Source organism: Lemur catta, chromosome 21 (genome assembly GCF_020740605.2).
Source record: "Lemur catta isolate mLemCat1 chromosome 21, mLemCat1.pri, whole genome shotgun sequence".
Lineage (NCBI taxonomy): Eukaryota > Metazoa > Chordata > Mammalia > Primates > Lemuridae > Lemur > Lemur catta.
Window position 1 is genome coordinate 20444898 of NC_059148.1, and position 14583 is coordinate 20459480.

A 14583-nucleotide genomic window follows, 5' to 3' on the forward strand; every position below is an offset into this window, starting at 1 on the left:
TGGTAAGAGGAGAGATCAGAGAGCAGGTCTTTGAAGGTCGTGGGAAGACCTTTGAGTTCTCTGTTGCTGAGCTGTGAAGCCTCTGGAACAAGAGTGATAGGGTTTGGCTTACATTTTTGAGGGATCACTGTAGTGTTTGAGGGACACTAGACTGAAGAGGGGAAAGGGCAGAGACAGGGAGATTGCTGCAAACACTCCATGCTCAGATCAGTGTAGTAGCAATGGAGGTGGTGAGATGTGCTTGGATTCTAACAGAGTTTGAAAGGAGTGCTAACGTCATTTGCTGCTGGTGACATACAGGAAGCAAGAGAGTAAGAGAAAAGAGGAAGAGGCCAGGATGACTGCAAGGTTTTGAGCCCAAGCAACTGGAAGGATGGAGTCACCACCCAGAAGATGGAGGAAGTGGTGTAGGGAGCAAACTTCTGGGGAGATTTAATCCCTTTTCTAGGACATGATAGTCCCTTTGCTGCCCTAACCAAAGGTCTTAATAATATATGTTGTCATTTAATTGTCTTCTTTCACCCTGAGAGTAGAACTATCTCTTACTGCCCCAGAGCCTGCTGCTTGGTAAACACTCAGCAATGAATCAATAAAGGAGCTAATGGATTGGCTAAAGAAAATATTTGTTTCAAAAACTTAGAAAGGGCTTTTGAGATGCTTTGGACTAATCCCTTCATGTTACACTTGGTGGGAATGGAAGCCCACAGAGAGTAAATAACCCAGCCAATGCCTCAGTCTACTCAGACTGCTCAATCAATGTCTTCTCTATTTTACCTTGTATTTCTTTTAGAAAAGTGATCAGTGAGCTCATTAATTTATGTGTTATCTAGCAAAGCCTTGACACATAAGACATTCCCCTCCACTCCAACGTGGCTCACTCATATGACCGGCACGACGGTCCTAGCTGTTGGCGGGAGGTCTCGGTTGTTCTTCACGTGGGCTTCTCCATAGGGCTACTTGAGTGTCCTCACAAAATGGCGGCTGGCTTTCCCCAGAATGAGCAATCTAAGAGAGCAAGGCAGAAGCTGCCTCTTGTGACCACACTGAAAGTCACACATTATCGTTGTGTCAAGATGGAGACACATAACGATGGAATTTTGAACTCTCTGGGATATTATAGGAAACTAAGAAAGAAATCTATACCAGAAGCAATCCCATGATAGGGAAAAACTGCAAGCTGATGCAAGGCATTTGGCAGGTGATAAATACATGGTGAGTGGTGTTGGCCTTGGGTGGAAGGTCTAGGGAGTAGAAGTGTCAGTTATCTAAAGTGTGGTGGCAGAAGTTGGTGGATGTTACTGCTGGAGCACTGGGACACAAGAATTAGGGTTGAGACAATGCCTCATTTATCATTGCCAGCCGTGGGGGTCAGAATCAAAGATGGGGAAATCCTGACGGTGATTTGGTGAGGGAAGACACAATGGAGTTGCAGAAATTTATGCACTCTGATGTGGAAGATTGTTCCTTTTCTCCAGTAGTACTGGTTTCACTTTCCTGGGGTTTTTGGTACTCGGGATTTTGCAATAAAACAAAGAGAAATACAATTAATTTTACCAGCCAGACAGGAAGTGCTGATGGGAGGAAGAAGGGACTTCTCTGTAATATAACATTTAAAATCATTTTTCAGGATGTTCCAACATTTTGCTTCTCAGCTTTCTTAAGAGACACAGAGAACATGTGGTCAAGGGTTTTCTAAGCCTGGTGCTGATCACAGGCCTCCAAGGAGCTTTGAAAAATACAGATTTCTAGGTCCCATCCTTAATGTAACAAATGAGAGTCTCAAAGGGACAACATTCAGGAATCTGCAACTTAAAGAAAGATCCCTGGTAATTCATCCTCCTATTGGATCAAGAATAAAATCCAAATTAGTCCTGATTGCCAGGGCTAAAAGATTCTGCGTGATGTAGCAGCTAGATTGTAGCTTCTACTCTGCTTTCAACGCTGTCTCCTACTCCTCTTTCTGTCCCTTACGCTGCTCTAGCCACATGGCCTCTTTGCTGTTCCTCAAATAGGTCAAATGTTTTCCTGCCTCAGGGCCTTTGCTCTTGCTGTTCGCTCCACCTGGCATGCTTGTATCATTGCGTGGTCATTTTGCATGGTCAGCCCCTTTTCCTTCTCCAAATGTCACCTTCTCAGAGAGTCCCTCCCTGACCCCGTTAACTCATCTTGTTCCCCTCTTCCCCTGTGATGGGAATCACAGTAGCCTGCTGTCTTTCTCATAGCATTTGTTACTATTTGAAATGACTGTTTTGGATGTTTATTGCCAACCTGTTGTCTTCTGGACCAGAACGGAAGCTTCATGAGAAGGGAAAACAGTGTCTTTTCTCACCCCTGAGTCCCCAGAGATATAGTGTCTGACATCGTGTAACTTTTTGCTCAGTGAACGTTTGCTGAATGAATGAATGAATGGGCAAATGAACAAATGAATTCTGATTACCAATCCCATGTGGGAACCACAGATGAGATTCAAGCTTTCCTTGCAAATAAAGGAGAGGTCCAGGGAGGAGAACCAGCCCGAGGTCACTCTGCACTTCTGTGGAATCAGACCTCAGCCAGGGTCCCCACCTCACCACAGCCCCACCCATCTTCCTTCCCTGCCTCCAGCTTTGCATCCTTGCAGGGCCTTAGGAAAAATTCCATGTTCCACCTTTGCTGAGGGGTACTCACAGCTGCCTCATGTTTCTTCGATGTTGCATAAAAAAAAAATACTTAAAAGAAGGCAAGCTCTTCAGGAGACAGCTAAAACAGGGGAGTCAAGGGCCGGCACACTCCACTTCACAGAGGAAGGGAGGGAGCCAGAGTGCCGAATTCCTCAAGGCCTTGCAGCACCGTTTCTGCTAATCAGCGACCTGCAGCTTAGATGCTGCTCCTCGTAGTCATGGCAACCAGCAGATTCCGAGCCTCCGATAAGAGTCAGAGCTGAACTTTCTGCAAAACTCTCTAAGACGTCTGGTTCCCCAGCCGCTTTCCTGAATCCACATCAAAGCATCTTCTCACAGAACTGATCTGCCAGCTGCTCCCAACAAAGTGCTCATTTGGCCTGGGCTTGGGTGCGGATTCTCATGCCCCAAGCACTGGATTGAATTAAACACTGTTTTGGGAATCAGAGACCATGTTGGGGTGGGAAGGGCCCCAGATCCAGCCCACCTCTGTGCAGAGTGAGGAAACTGAGGCCCCCAGGAGGCAAGGGGACTTACTGTAGCCAAACAGTGACTCACATCATAGCTCTGGCTAGAATTGTGGCCTTTTGACTCTCACTCCAGTGCTCTTTCTCACTTGATCATAACGGCAGCTAGCATTTATGAAGCACCTGCATGCCAGACACTGGGCCGAGCACTTCTCACTCATCTTCGTACTGAAGCTTTCAAAGAAGCACGTGAGCAGGCGTTATCATCCCAACCGTGACGGAGAAACTGAGACCCTGAGATACAAAGTGGCAGTGACAGCAGCTGCCCTGCCTGTTTATGAGAATCGACTGAGAGAAAAGCAGAGGAATCTGGAAAACACTTTGAAAATAAAAGGAAGGGCCAAGTGGGGACAGAGGGTGCATCTTGGTCATCTGGCATTCGCCACATTATGTCATTCATTATTCAAGACCGGGACCGGCCTTGGGTGTTTGCAGAGGGTCTGTATCTCAAAGTTTGACCTGAATCTTATGTTCCACAAACCGAAATGGCATTTGGCCATTAGACTGGGAACATCCCTGACACTTATTGCCTCCATCCTACTGGTAGCTCCTACTGGTAACTCCTCCTGTGTGTAGAGCTCTTTCTAATCCAGCACCTCAATCGATGCTAGAACCCTCTCTAGGGTACGCAGTGTGGTGAGCCTGCCTCCCTTGCACAGCTAAAGTCACCAACACCTGGAGATGCAAAGGGACTTGCTTTCCTCCACGGCTCACACCCCCCGATACTTGTTCTACATTTGCATCCAGGGCTGTGAATGATCCATCCTATCCCCACACTTGTCAGACACCGACAGTCTGCCCATGTCAATAGAGATTGAAGGCCTAGACTCTCACGAGCCCACCAGAAAGCCCAAGACTCATCATGGGGTTGATCTAGCCCAGGAACGAGATGGATTTGGCCAATTTGTGTCTTGGCTCCTGGGACTTCAGTCTGGGCCGTGTCAATATCCCGGCCTGAGGTCTTGGCACGCCACGTCCTTTTCAAGGTTAATCTAGTTAATTAAGCCTGGTTGGGGGTAATCTACAGGAGCTGTGACTCTTTGAGATTCACTATTGCAGCTGGAAAAAGCGTTGGAGCTTTGGGAAAAGATCGGGATTCCACAGAGCCGCTGTGGGGGACGTCATTGGGATGCAGGGGCAGTAATGCTTGTATTAGTAGAAACTGAATGAAAAATCAGAAGTTTTGCGAGGCAGGCATTTCCCTCATTATGTCATTCATTACTCAACAGTTGTTTACTGAACACCTACTTAGTATCGGAATTCAAGGACCCCAAAGTAACCAAGCTGTGGTCTCTTCCCTCAAGGGCTTCTCACTCTGGAAAGGGGAGACAGATTCCTCAACTGGGAATTACAATGTGGAATATAGTAAGTTCTCTGAGAGAAGCTTAGGGGGCCAGGGGACCCCAGGAAGAGAACCTCCCCCAGCCCGGGGAACGTGGGCAGATGGACATGCATGGAAGGTTTCCTAAAAGATGAATGGAAATTGATCAGGAAAGTGGAACAAAGAGGAACAGCAAAAGCCCAGCACCAAGACAGAGCAGTGAACCTTCGCGTAGCTGCAGAGGATGTAGGAAGTTAGAACACACAGCTGGGGCGGAGGGTGGAAAGTGAGAGTTGACGCTAGGAAGAAAGGCAGGGGCTGGAGCTTTCAAGGCCACGTGGACAGGTGTTTTCCAAGCCTTAACCTGCATAGGAGTGGGGTGGGCGTGGTGCGGGGGGTGCTGTCAGACCGCAGATGCTGATTCAGCAGGTCTGAGTGTCTGCATTTCTGAGCATGCTCCACGAACCACACTCTGAGTGGCCAGACTGTAGATTCTGTAAAGGGTCCGGACTTGGTCCTGAGGGCTGAGCTACAGACGGACCCAGCCCTCTGTCACACGCTCTGTCCTCAGGCAACTGATGAGAAAGAATCGTGTCGTTCAGTTCTCAGGGCTGAGCGCAAGTGAGTATGTCTGTGGGCGTGTGTATGAGTGTGCGGTAAACACGCTTGTATATCAGTAATTGTCCAGTTCTTAAGTTCAGGTCAAAGGAGGAAAGAACCATATGGAGAAAAACCAACTCAGCATTTTTTGGCCCAGCTCAGCCAAGCAGGTCAGGCTCCCAACCTGCCTGGGTTTCGAACTCTCATCACAGAACACATCCATCCGCTGCCCTCCAATCAGCCCCACATCTACCCAGGCATCTCTCCCTCCGCAGGCCGGGCTGTCGAGTGCCGGAGTGCTGAGAAGAGGATTTGATCTGATTGTTGGGAATGCCTGATGTGCGGGCTGCCCCCAGCTTGGGAGTGGGCTGAATTCCAAAATGTCACGCTTTTCCACTTGAACAGGTTGCATGGAAGATAATTAGGTGGTACCAGGAAAGTGCGCAGGGCCTGGAGTCCCACTGACGTGGTGGGTTCAAGCCCCAATTCTGCCAAGCTGCGTCACTACGGGCAAGGATAACATCTCTCGCTCCAGCGCAGGAGGTTTTAAAAGATCCCTCTGGCATCTTGCTGAACATACATGGGCAAGGAGCTGGAGTAGATGCAGGAAGGCCAGGGACTTGCCTTGTGGTCCCTTATGTGACAAAGGGACTACATAACCCACGTGAGAGAAGATGGTGGCTGGGGTCGGTGTTTTTGCTGCAGTAGTGGTGAGCAGTGATCCGATTCTGGACATGTGCTGAAGGTAGAATTAGCAGAGTTTTTGCATGGCTTGGCTATGGGAGGGCAAAAGAGAGGGGATAAGGCTGATTCCAAGCTTTTTAGTTTGAGCAAGTGGGAGGATATTGCTGCTGCCAATTACTGAGCTGGGGACAACTGCAGGTAGAGGAGGGTGTTTGGGAAGGGTCTTCTGGAGCTCAGTTTTGGACACGCTAGTTTTGAGATGCCAATTAGACATTCGCATGGACGTGACAGGTGGGCAGTTGGTACACAAGCCTAGAGTTCAGAGAAGAGATCAGAGCTGGGGAAAGATATTTGAGAGGTGTTAGCATTTAGGCAGCACGTAAAGCCAGGAGACTGGATCTACTGGGAGTCAGGAGGGAGCACCTGGCTAGATTGAAGAGGAAAGCTGCGGAAGGAGGCGAGCTCTGATGGCAAAGTGCCAGTGGGGTTTTGGAATAACAAGATGGCTCAATAGAGGTGTCCCAGCCCGGGGGACTGGCTCCTAAAATATACTCATAAAGTGCTCACAGCTGCAAGTCATTTATTTAGATGTGGCGATTCATTTATTGTTTGTGCATCCATTCGTTCCTCAGCAATTCCTTCACTCCTTCACCTGCCAGGCATCATTTTACTTCTGGTGGAGAGGTCGCTTCAAGAGGACCCAGACATGAGTCCCTCCCTCAAGTTCACAGTCCAGAGGAAGAGGTGCCTCAGGTAGGTACATTAGAAGCTCTTGTACAGGGGTGACAGTGGCCTGAGTAAAGAGATGGCCTGAGTGGCGAGAAGGCACATCCGCCAGCAGGAAGCAAGGCAGGCTGCACAGGGGCGGCCGAGTTACGGGTCCGGGAGGGTTGCTAGTGCATAGCGATTAGACTCTGCCCGGCCACTCGCCAGCTGGGTGACCTTGAGCAAGTCCCTTCACCTCTCTGGTTAAACCACAAGTCGTATTACCCTCCTAGGGCTGTCGTGAGGATGAAATGAGAGCATGCATGTGCAGGGCTTAGACAGTATCCAGCACATGGTGGCACTTTAAATATCAGCCACACTTCCCAGGGACAGACCACACTGGGCTCCAGCTTCACTTGCAAAACTTGCCTCTGGGGACCCACTCGCTGCTGATTCTGATGGCCTTTTCCCAAACAGCCCACGGCAAGGGATTCTGGGAAGGGGAGGGGCAGGGAGGTTGGAGTGCCCTTGAGGGTCCCAGGAGACCCTCCTACACTGGGGCCCTGGCTTCCCTCCACCAAGCTCAGCGGCTCCATCAGAACCCAGCAATTGCCCTTCCCCATTCCCTGCTGCATCCGGCTTCTCCTTTCTCAATAGCCCCGGGATGAATGTGTCTCTCCCTCCCCTGCAGAGTCACCCCGTGGACCCGTTCATCAGCTAGACCTGCAGACAGTGGCTTCTGAGAGGATGGCTCAGGTAGGACTCCGTGCTCCTACAGACACACGCGTGTACCAGAGGCTGAGGTCTGGGAGAAAATTCCTAACAAGCAGAGAGTAAGCCGCCGCTGAAATCCGCAGAGAGGACAGACCAGACAAGCCACAAATCTCCGTGGCAGGCGCTGAGCTCCTGAGGTCTGGGCTCGTTAGTTTTAAAATAACACAGCCAGAAGCCAGATAAAGGGCTTCAGTGGGAGAAGCTGTCAGACACCTCGGCTCACACGCTGTTGGAGCCACCAGAGGGGCCCCTTTGTCTCTCCTCCCTGGTTACAGACACAGATCTCCAGCTTGGCTTGGTCAGTGGCTGTGTTGCCAGATCAGAGTCAGAACTTGTCAGAGCAAGGCCAGCCCTTGGAGGACACTGAGTCCAAGCCTGGGGCAACTGAGGTCCAGAGGGGACAAGGGCTACTACACTCAGTGGCATTTGGTGAGTTAGGGACTGAGCATGGGCTGTCACTCTGTGCTTCGGCAGCTGTAGTGGGTGCTAGGGGGGAGGACAGCCCACAGCCAGTGACTAGCTGACACAGGAGTACAAAAGACCTGCCCCCTTGCCTCTAGGTAGGACCAGTTCTACAGTGGAATTCACAATCCAAGGCTCCCCCAAAAGCAGGCTGAGGCTTGACTCCAGTTGAAACTACATCTTTCCTTAGCTTTCTCTTCCTACCCTATCCTACGCCTCACTCCCTTTCTCCTTCCTCGATAAATCATGTGCATCCAAATCCCCATCTCAGGCTTGCTTTCTCGTTAATTCCATCTAACACATAGTCCCAGGCCACGTTTTTCTCTATCAAACTACTAAATGCAAAACAGTGGTTAAGCATGGTATTGTCTGGTGTCAAATGTGGGTTTGAATCTCTGCTTTGCTCCTTCCTGGCTGAATATTAAAGGAAGTTCTTTAATATCATCAAGACATCCCATCTGAGGATGGGAAATATTCAAGGAGATGTTAATGTTACCTGCCTTATAAGGTGGTTGTGAAATGCTTAGCACATTTCCGAGATGCATACATAATAAATGCTTAATATATGTTATTTGATGATGGTGATGATGGTGATGATGAGGAGGAGGAGGAGGAGGAAGATGGCAGGATGAATGGAGAAGGCGTGCCATACCAACTCCACCAATCAGCAGAAAGCTCTCCGAAACTCTGCAGCCCGAGCACCAATCATCAGTGAGCTCTCAAACCCACCCTTTCCGTTCACCCTCCTGTAGGCTTATCCCAGAGGCTCCAGCCCTCGCCGTTGTCATTTTTCTCTGACAAAGGATTCCCCAGTGGGAGAGAGGGGGCTCTGGAGAGAAGAGACTTCTGTCTGGCTTTACACAAAAGTGGCCATTTCTCAGTGCCAGCCCGGGCACCCAGCTGTCCCACCTATAGGAAATGCCTCCACCGTGATTCTGAATGAGCAGTGGATGGGAAAGGTCTGTCCCTCCGTTGGGACTTTTATCTGCCTTTTAAAAGTCAAACCCATTACCTGAGGATTGTGGGTTTATTAGAGCGCTTTATCTTTATTAGGCAGTCGGATTCACGATTATCTCCCGCTGATTTTGATGGGTTCCTCTCGCCTCCAGGAGGACTCGAGTTGGGCAGGGTGGGCTGTGGCAGGAACACACCAGGACGTCTTAGGGCAGCTCCCTCCCCGCCACGTGGGCAGCGGTCTCTTTAAACTGCATGGTTTCTTTGTGGACAAGGGGTGGGAACTGAACAATCAGGAGCCACCAAGAGCTTTGGAATCTGGCAGATTCAAGAAAGCCGGTTCGTGTTCAAGCTGTGATCTTGGACGAGTCACTTCATCTCTCTTCTGCAAAACGGGAATGATGATACTGTCCAGCTCGTAGAGATGACACGCGGCAAAGTGCTTGACACCATTCCTGGCGCAGAGTAAGCACTTGATCAATGTTAGCTGTCATTGCGATTGTAATTATTCATTGTACGGAGCCTTTGGGACAGAGTCTCCCAACCTCTCTGTCGTTGCTCGAGCTGGTCCCTCTGCCTGGAGTGCCTCCTCTACCCTTCTCTGCTAGGAGAAGCCTTACTCGTCCTTCAAGGCTCAGCTCAACTATCGCACCGTCCTTTTCTGGCCCCCTGTTGCCCTTCCCCCCACAGGAATAAATTCCTCACTGCAAAACGCCCCAGCACCGCTTTGTAAATCCCTCCACCATTCGCCGCATGACCCCGGGCAAGGTCTCTCATCTGTGTAAGCCTCGGTTTTCTCATTTTAAAAATGGGGATAATGATACTTTATACATTGGGGGTGATTGTAGGAAATATATATGGTGCTAAGCACGATGTCTTACTCCTGTACTTATAATCGCAATTATTATTGAAAGAGGCTTAACAGCTCCAATATAAGAAAGAATGTCTGCTTGGTGAGGAGCCCTGGGGCTTACCCTTTCCCAATCATCTTTGGGGCATGCGTGACTTCCAATTTGCCTGTAATGGTTTGGGGAATCCTGAAATTAGGGGACAAGCCCCAGTGATCTCTGATGAACATGTCTAATTCCAAGGATTATGTGAGTCAGATTCTTCTCTGGGTCTAAGTCATTCTCGTCTTTTTACCTGTTTCTGAATACATTAGGGGGTGGCACAGTAGGGCCCAGAACCTGCCAACATGACCCATTGGCTCCCAATTTAAGGATGAGAGTTGTTACCTCCAAACACGGTGACTAAATTTGTAGGCCTACCAACTTCTCAAACTCACTGCATTAGCGTCAAGGGACCTCACAGTTATGGAGCACCTACTGTGTACCAAGCACGTCATCAGACATTTAAAACCTGTTATTTCCTTTATGTCCCACAGTAAGCTCTTGTAATGGTTGTTTTTAGATGAAAAAGCAGAGGCTCAGAGAGGTGCATTGACTTGCCTAAGGACACACAGTAAGCAAGTGAAGGGCCCAGTGTTCTCGAGGAGCTGTGGCTGGCTGTACCTGGCCTCCAGACTGAGCATGGCTCTGCAGTCCACACAGACTGTGTCTACACACCTTTTGGTGTAATTATGTCCCTTTCCACTCCTGACGATGGCTCTGCCTCCCTCGTGCTAACTGCTGTTCCATCTTCTCCCTCTTTCCTCGCCTGCACCCAGTTCCCTGGCTGCTGTCTGCACAGTCTATTGCAAGACACTCAGTCAATCAGCCAGCTTGCTCCGACAGCTAAAAAACACCCCGTCGACCAATTTTCCCTCCAGCGCCTTTCCCAGGACCATGAAACCTCACTAATTTGGAATTTGCAATGATTTCTGACACAGAACCTGCATTTCTCATTCTGGTAAAAAAAAAAAAAAAAATGTCGGAATGAAATGTCATTACATAGACCCCTAGGAGCTTCTGAGCCAGGCTGCAGCAGCCAAAAGGCCCTGTTTCCATTCTTTTCCTCCTTGTTCCTTCTCCTCCCTTCTTTTACCTGCATCCATCTCTATGTCGAATTATAACTGACAGCCTGTTATCAAAGCTAATACTGCTAATGATATCAGTGAATATTTATACAGCACCAGCTGTGTGCAGGGCACTGTTCTAAGCGCCTTGCTTGTGTTTGGTCTTGTAATCCTCACCGTAGTTATTAGAGGCTGGAACAGTGATCAACCCCATCTTACCGAGGAAGAAACTGAGGTCAGAGAGCATCCGCTAATAGGTGGTCCACATCAATTCAAATGCAGGCAGCCTGGCCCCAGACTCCACGGCTTTAACCCTTACACCATGGTCCTCTTGGGCTGGGTACCATGGGGACCGCTTGTGGATCCTCCAAGCCCCAGTGTTGCCTCCCACCTTGGGCCTCTGAGAGCGTCATGCAATGGGGCAAGAAAGCTTGTGTCCTTCTGTAGCTGTGCAACTGGCGTATAGAGTCGGGGACTGGACCTCAGCAGAAAAGCTACCTCCGGACTCCAGTCATGATAGGGATGGCGCTGAGAGAGAGGCACAGGGCCTCCGAAAGAATCCAGTGGCAAGGAGGTTGAGAAGGCCTTTTCCTAGGTTCAAAATCTTGTTTTAGGAAGCCTTTAGGAACCAACCATCTGGCCGAAGCTCTGGTTTCTGCCTACAGCTGTTTTGTTCTATGCTGGTGGTAGAGATGAGAAACGGATAACTCAGATCTATGCCCTGTCCCAGCCTCTCTTTTCTGCAAAGAGGCCCCGTGGCCTCCTATTCATAAGCCTAGAGAGGACTTGCTTTTGCGGGTGCGTAGTAGGGCATGGAAATATTGGCCACTGGGGTTGCTTTGCGGTGTGATTTGAGTAGGAAAGAAAGGCCATACCATTCAGAAAAATTCATGGATATGGCCTGGTTCCACCAATTACCTCTTTGACTGGTGGGGTATAGACAGGGTCTTGATTTCCCGTACAAATATTTCTCCGCCCCTGGTGGTGGGACCTGAGGCCTTAGACAAGGTTGGGAGCAGGGTGGAAGCAAAGGCCTTTAGACCGACCAGACATCCTTCGACCATAGCGAAACTGCCTCCCTGGGAGCTGCTACTCGTGGCCATAGTTTTACTTGCGTCCAGCCCAGAATGTCCAAATGAGTCTATAGGATGTATCCAGATGTGTGTGTATAAGGGAGGTGGAGCTTGGACCCAGATGTTTTTAATATTCAGATGTGTCACAGAGGTAGGTTAGGGTGACTGTCTAATCCATTGTCCAAACCGGGACATTGTCCAAACCTGGGGGGAAAAGGGCACTGACAGTGAGTGGCCTCTTGGTCATCTCCCTTTCCTGCCACTGAGACTCGCATGTCCGACTGGCCCCTCTGCCTCTCCTCATGGAAGTCCCACGGGCACCCCAAACTTAACACGTCCAAACCTCAACGTGTCACCTCCCCGGCCACCTGTTCTCTAGCTCTACCTGCTACCTACTCACCCAAGCAGCAACCTGGCCACCGGCCTTGATCCTGTTTCTCTGACTGTCACACCGCCCTGCTCAGCACGGCTCAGCCTGTCTGACCCCAAAGCGTCTCAGCCTCCATCTCCTTCTCTCCGTCCCCACTGCTGCCTCCTGGTGCAAGCCACCAGCCTCTGTCACCAAGACGACTGCAGCAGCCTCCGGAGCAGTGTCCTGCTTTCACCTTGACCCTGCCCAGCCCGCTCTCCACGCACAACAGTGCAGAGTTGTCTCTCCAAGCTGAGGATCGGACCATCTCATGCCCCCCTGCAGAGCCCTGAGAAGCAAGTCCGAACTTCTCGACACGGATATTCAAGTTCTGGCCCCAGCTGACCTCTCGAGGTTTGTCATTCTTGGCTGCCTCTCACTCACCGTGCTCAAACCATCTGAAGGCCTCCAAGTACCCTGCGCAGACCCTGTGTCTTGGCTCACTTTGCTCTCCCTGCTAGACGCAGCACAGCGCGGGACTCAAGGGCATGACCGGGAGCCAGACTGCCAGGTTCAAAACCCTGGTGCTGCCACTCTGTGACCGCAGCTCTCTGAGCTTCCGTTCTTCATCTGTAAGATGAGGATAACAATAGTACCTACCTCATAGGGTTACTGCGAGGATTAATAGTGCATATATGTGAAGCTGTTAGAATAGTGCCTGGTATGTAGTAAGTGCTCTGTGTTTGCTAATTAAGAAATAGCGTCACTCACCTTGCCTCCTTCAACTGGATCACTTCCTGTCCATTTTTCAGGTTTCAGTTTAGATGTCACTTCCTCCAGGAAGCCTTCCGTGACTACTAGGCCTGTTATGTCTCTTCTCTATGCTCACAATACCCCTCTGGTGCAATTAATTGCCTGTTTAATTTTCTGTGTTCTCTCAACCAGGCTGTGAGTGCTTTGAGGCAGAGCCTGAGACTTCGGCTCCATTGTACCCTCAGCACCTAAGAAAGTGCCAGGTCCACAGTGTGTCTTCAGTAAATATCAGTTGAATGAGAGAACTGACCAGAGAAGTAGCCCAATCAGGCCAGCAAGGGAGCGGTTAACTGAGGGGGCAGGCGGACAGCAGTATGCCTCATTGTCAACAGGGCTACACACAGCCCCCTCGGGACAGTTTGCAAATCCCAGGACGCTGGCATCTGTGACAGATGTTTCGCCAGGATGGTCGGGTACCGATGGGCACTCGGGTTTCCCCTGAGGATTCTGCACACAGAAATGGCGCGTGCCTTTCCCCCTGGTTCCCTGCTGCAATGACCAGCCATTCGCCTGCCTCTCCTCCCACCTTCCAGAAGACATAGCTTCTCGGTTGTAGGGTGCAGAGGACAAACAGAATCCCTCTTTCTGGTGTTCAGGTGCACCCCCCCAACCCCACTGACACCCCTCTCCTCTCCTCCAAACATTCCCCTCCCCCACCAGTCAGACTCTGAACTCACAGGGCTGGGTTCAAATCCCAGCCTTGCCACATTCTCCTTATGTGGCCTCGCGCGAACAAATTCACCTCTCTGTCCCGTTTCCGTACTTGTAAAACAGAAAGCATCGTGGTGGGGCTTCAGTGAGGCGTTTTGTGCTGTGCATGGTACCTGGCAAGAGCTCAGGGCTACTTATCTAGACTTTCTAAAAATAATGATTCCAAATTCCACGTCTTGTTCGTGCCGTTCTGCCCACTCCCGCCGCCTTCCCCCACGTCCCTGCGTGGCCAGGTCCTGCCGGTTGGATTTCCTCCGTGTAGCCAGTTGCTCCAGCTGCTGTTATGTCCTCTAGCACAGACCCAAGCTCGCTGTAGGCACCCTGGAATGTTCTGGGCAGCTGCAGTGTCAGCTCAGCCCTGAGCACACTAAGTCTGAGTCCCTTTTCTGAAGCGTCAGCTGACCAGCAAATGTCCCTGGCAATCTTGGGAATGGGGCCATTTCCCTGTATCCAGCGTTGGAGATGAGGGTTGAGAGGCAAGTCATTTATTTGTGACATGATCCTAGGATGCCCTGGTAGGGAAGTGGAGGAAGGAAACAGGGAAGGAAGACAGTTACTACTGCGGGCAGCTGGGGCTTAATATTGCTGGGGAATCCTGGCAACCTGTGTAGACCACACGCTTCAGGGTTATTCTATCTGAGCATGAGGGAGCTGGGGTATTTATCCAACAACTCCCATCAGTCACTGGTTGAACACTGCTCAGAAAGGGACATTAATTCCTGCCGTGTATGTGGCAGGAATCAGAGAAGGCTTCCTGGAAGAGGTGACATCTAAGTTGAAATCTAAGAAAATGGACAAGAGGTGATCAATCAAGGTGGAAAAGGCAAAGAGAAAACATTTGATGACCAGAGAGGACCCTCAGGTGAAGCGTTACAGGTCCTGTCCGTTGGAAGTCAAGCTGGCATGCTCAGAAATGGTGAGTGCTGGGGACATACGGGCAAGTCAGTGACAACATTGACTGTGTGGCTTGTGGCTTGTACCTACCTATGCACTAAG

At 50.2% G+C, this 14583-nt stretch overlaps 1 protein-coding gene and 1 long non-coding RNA gene across 2 annotated transcripts in view; one reads left to right on the forward strand and one right to left on the reverse strand.

The window, feature by feature from the left end:
• The window catches only part of SRRM4 (serine/arginine repetitive matrix 4), a 143799-nt gene that overhangs the window by 43368 nt on the left and 85848 nt on the right, over window positions 1–14583 (reverse strand). The window lies entirely within an intron of this gene.
• The window catches only part of LOC123625953, a 34210-nt gene that overhangs the window by 18563 nt on the left and 1064 nt on the right, over window positions 1–14583 (forward strand). The window contains exons 2-4 of the long non-coding RNA XR_006730693.1: window positions 6425–6545; window positions 7189–7253; window positions 14325–14503. This is a non-coding gene — a long non-coding RNA (uncharacterized LOC123625953). The remainder of the gene's footprint in view (window positions 1–6424; window positions 6546–7188; window positions 7254–14324; window positions 14504–14583) is intronic.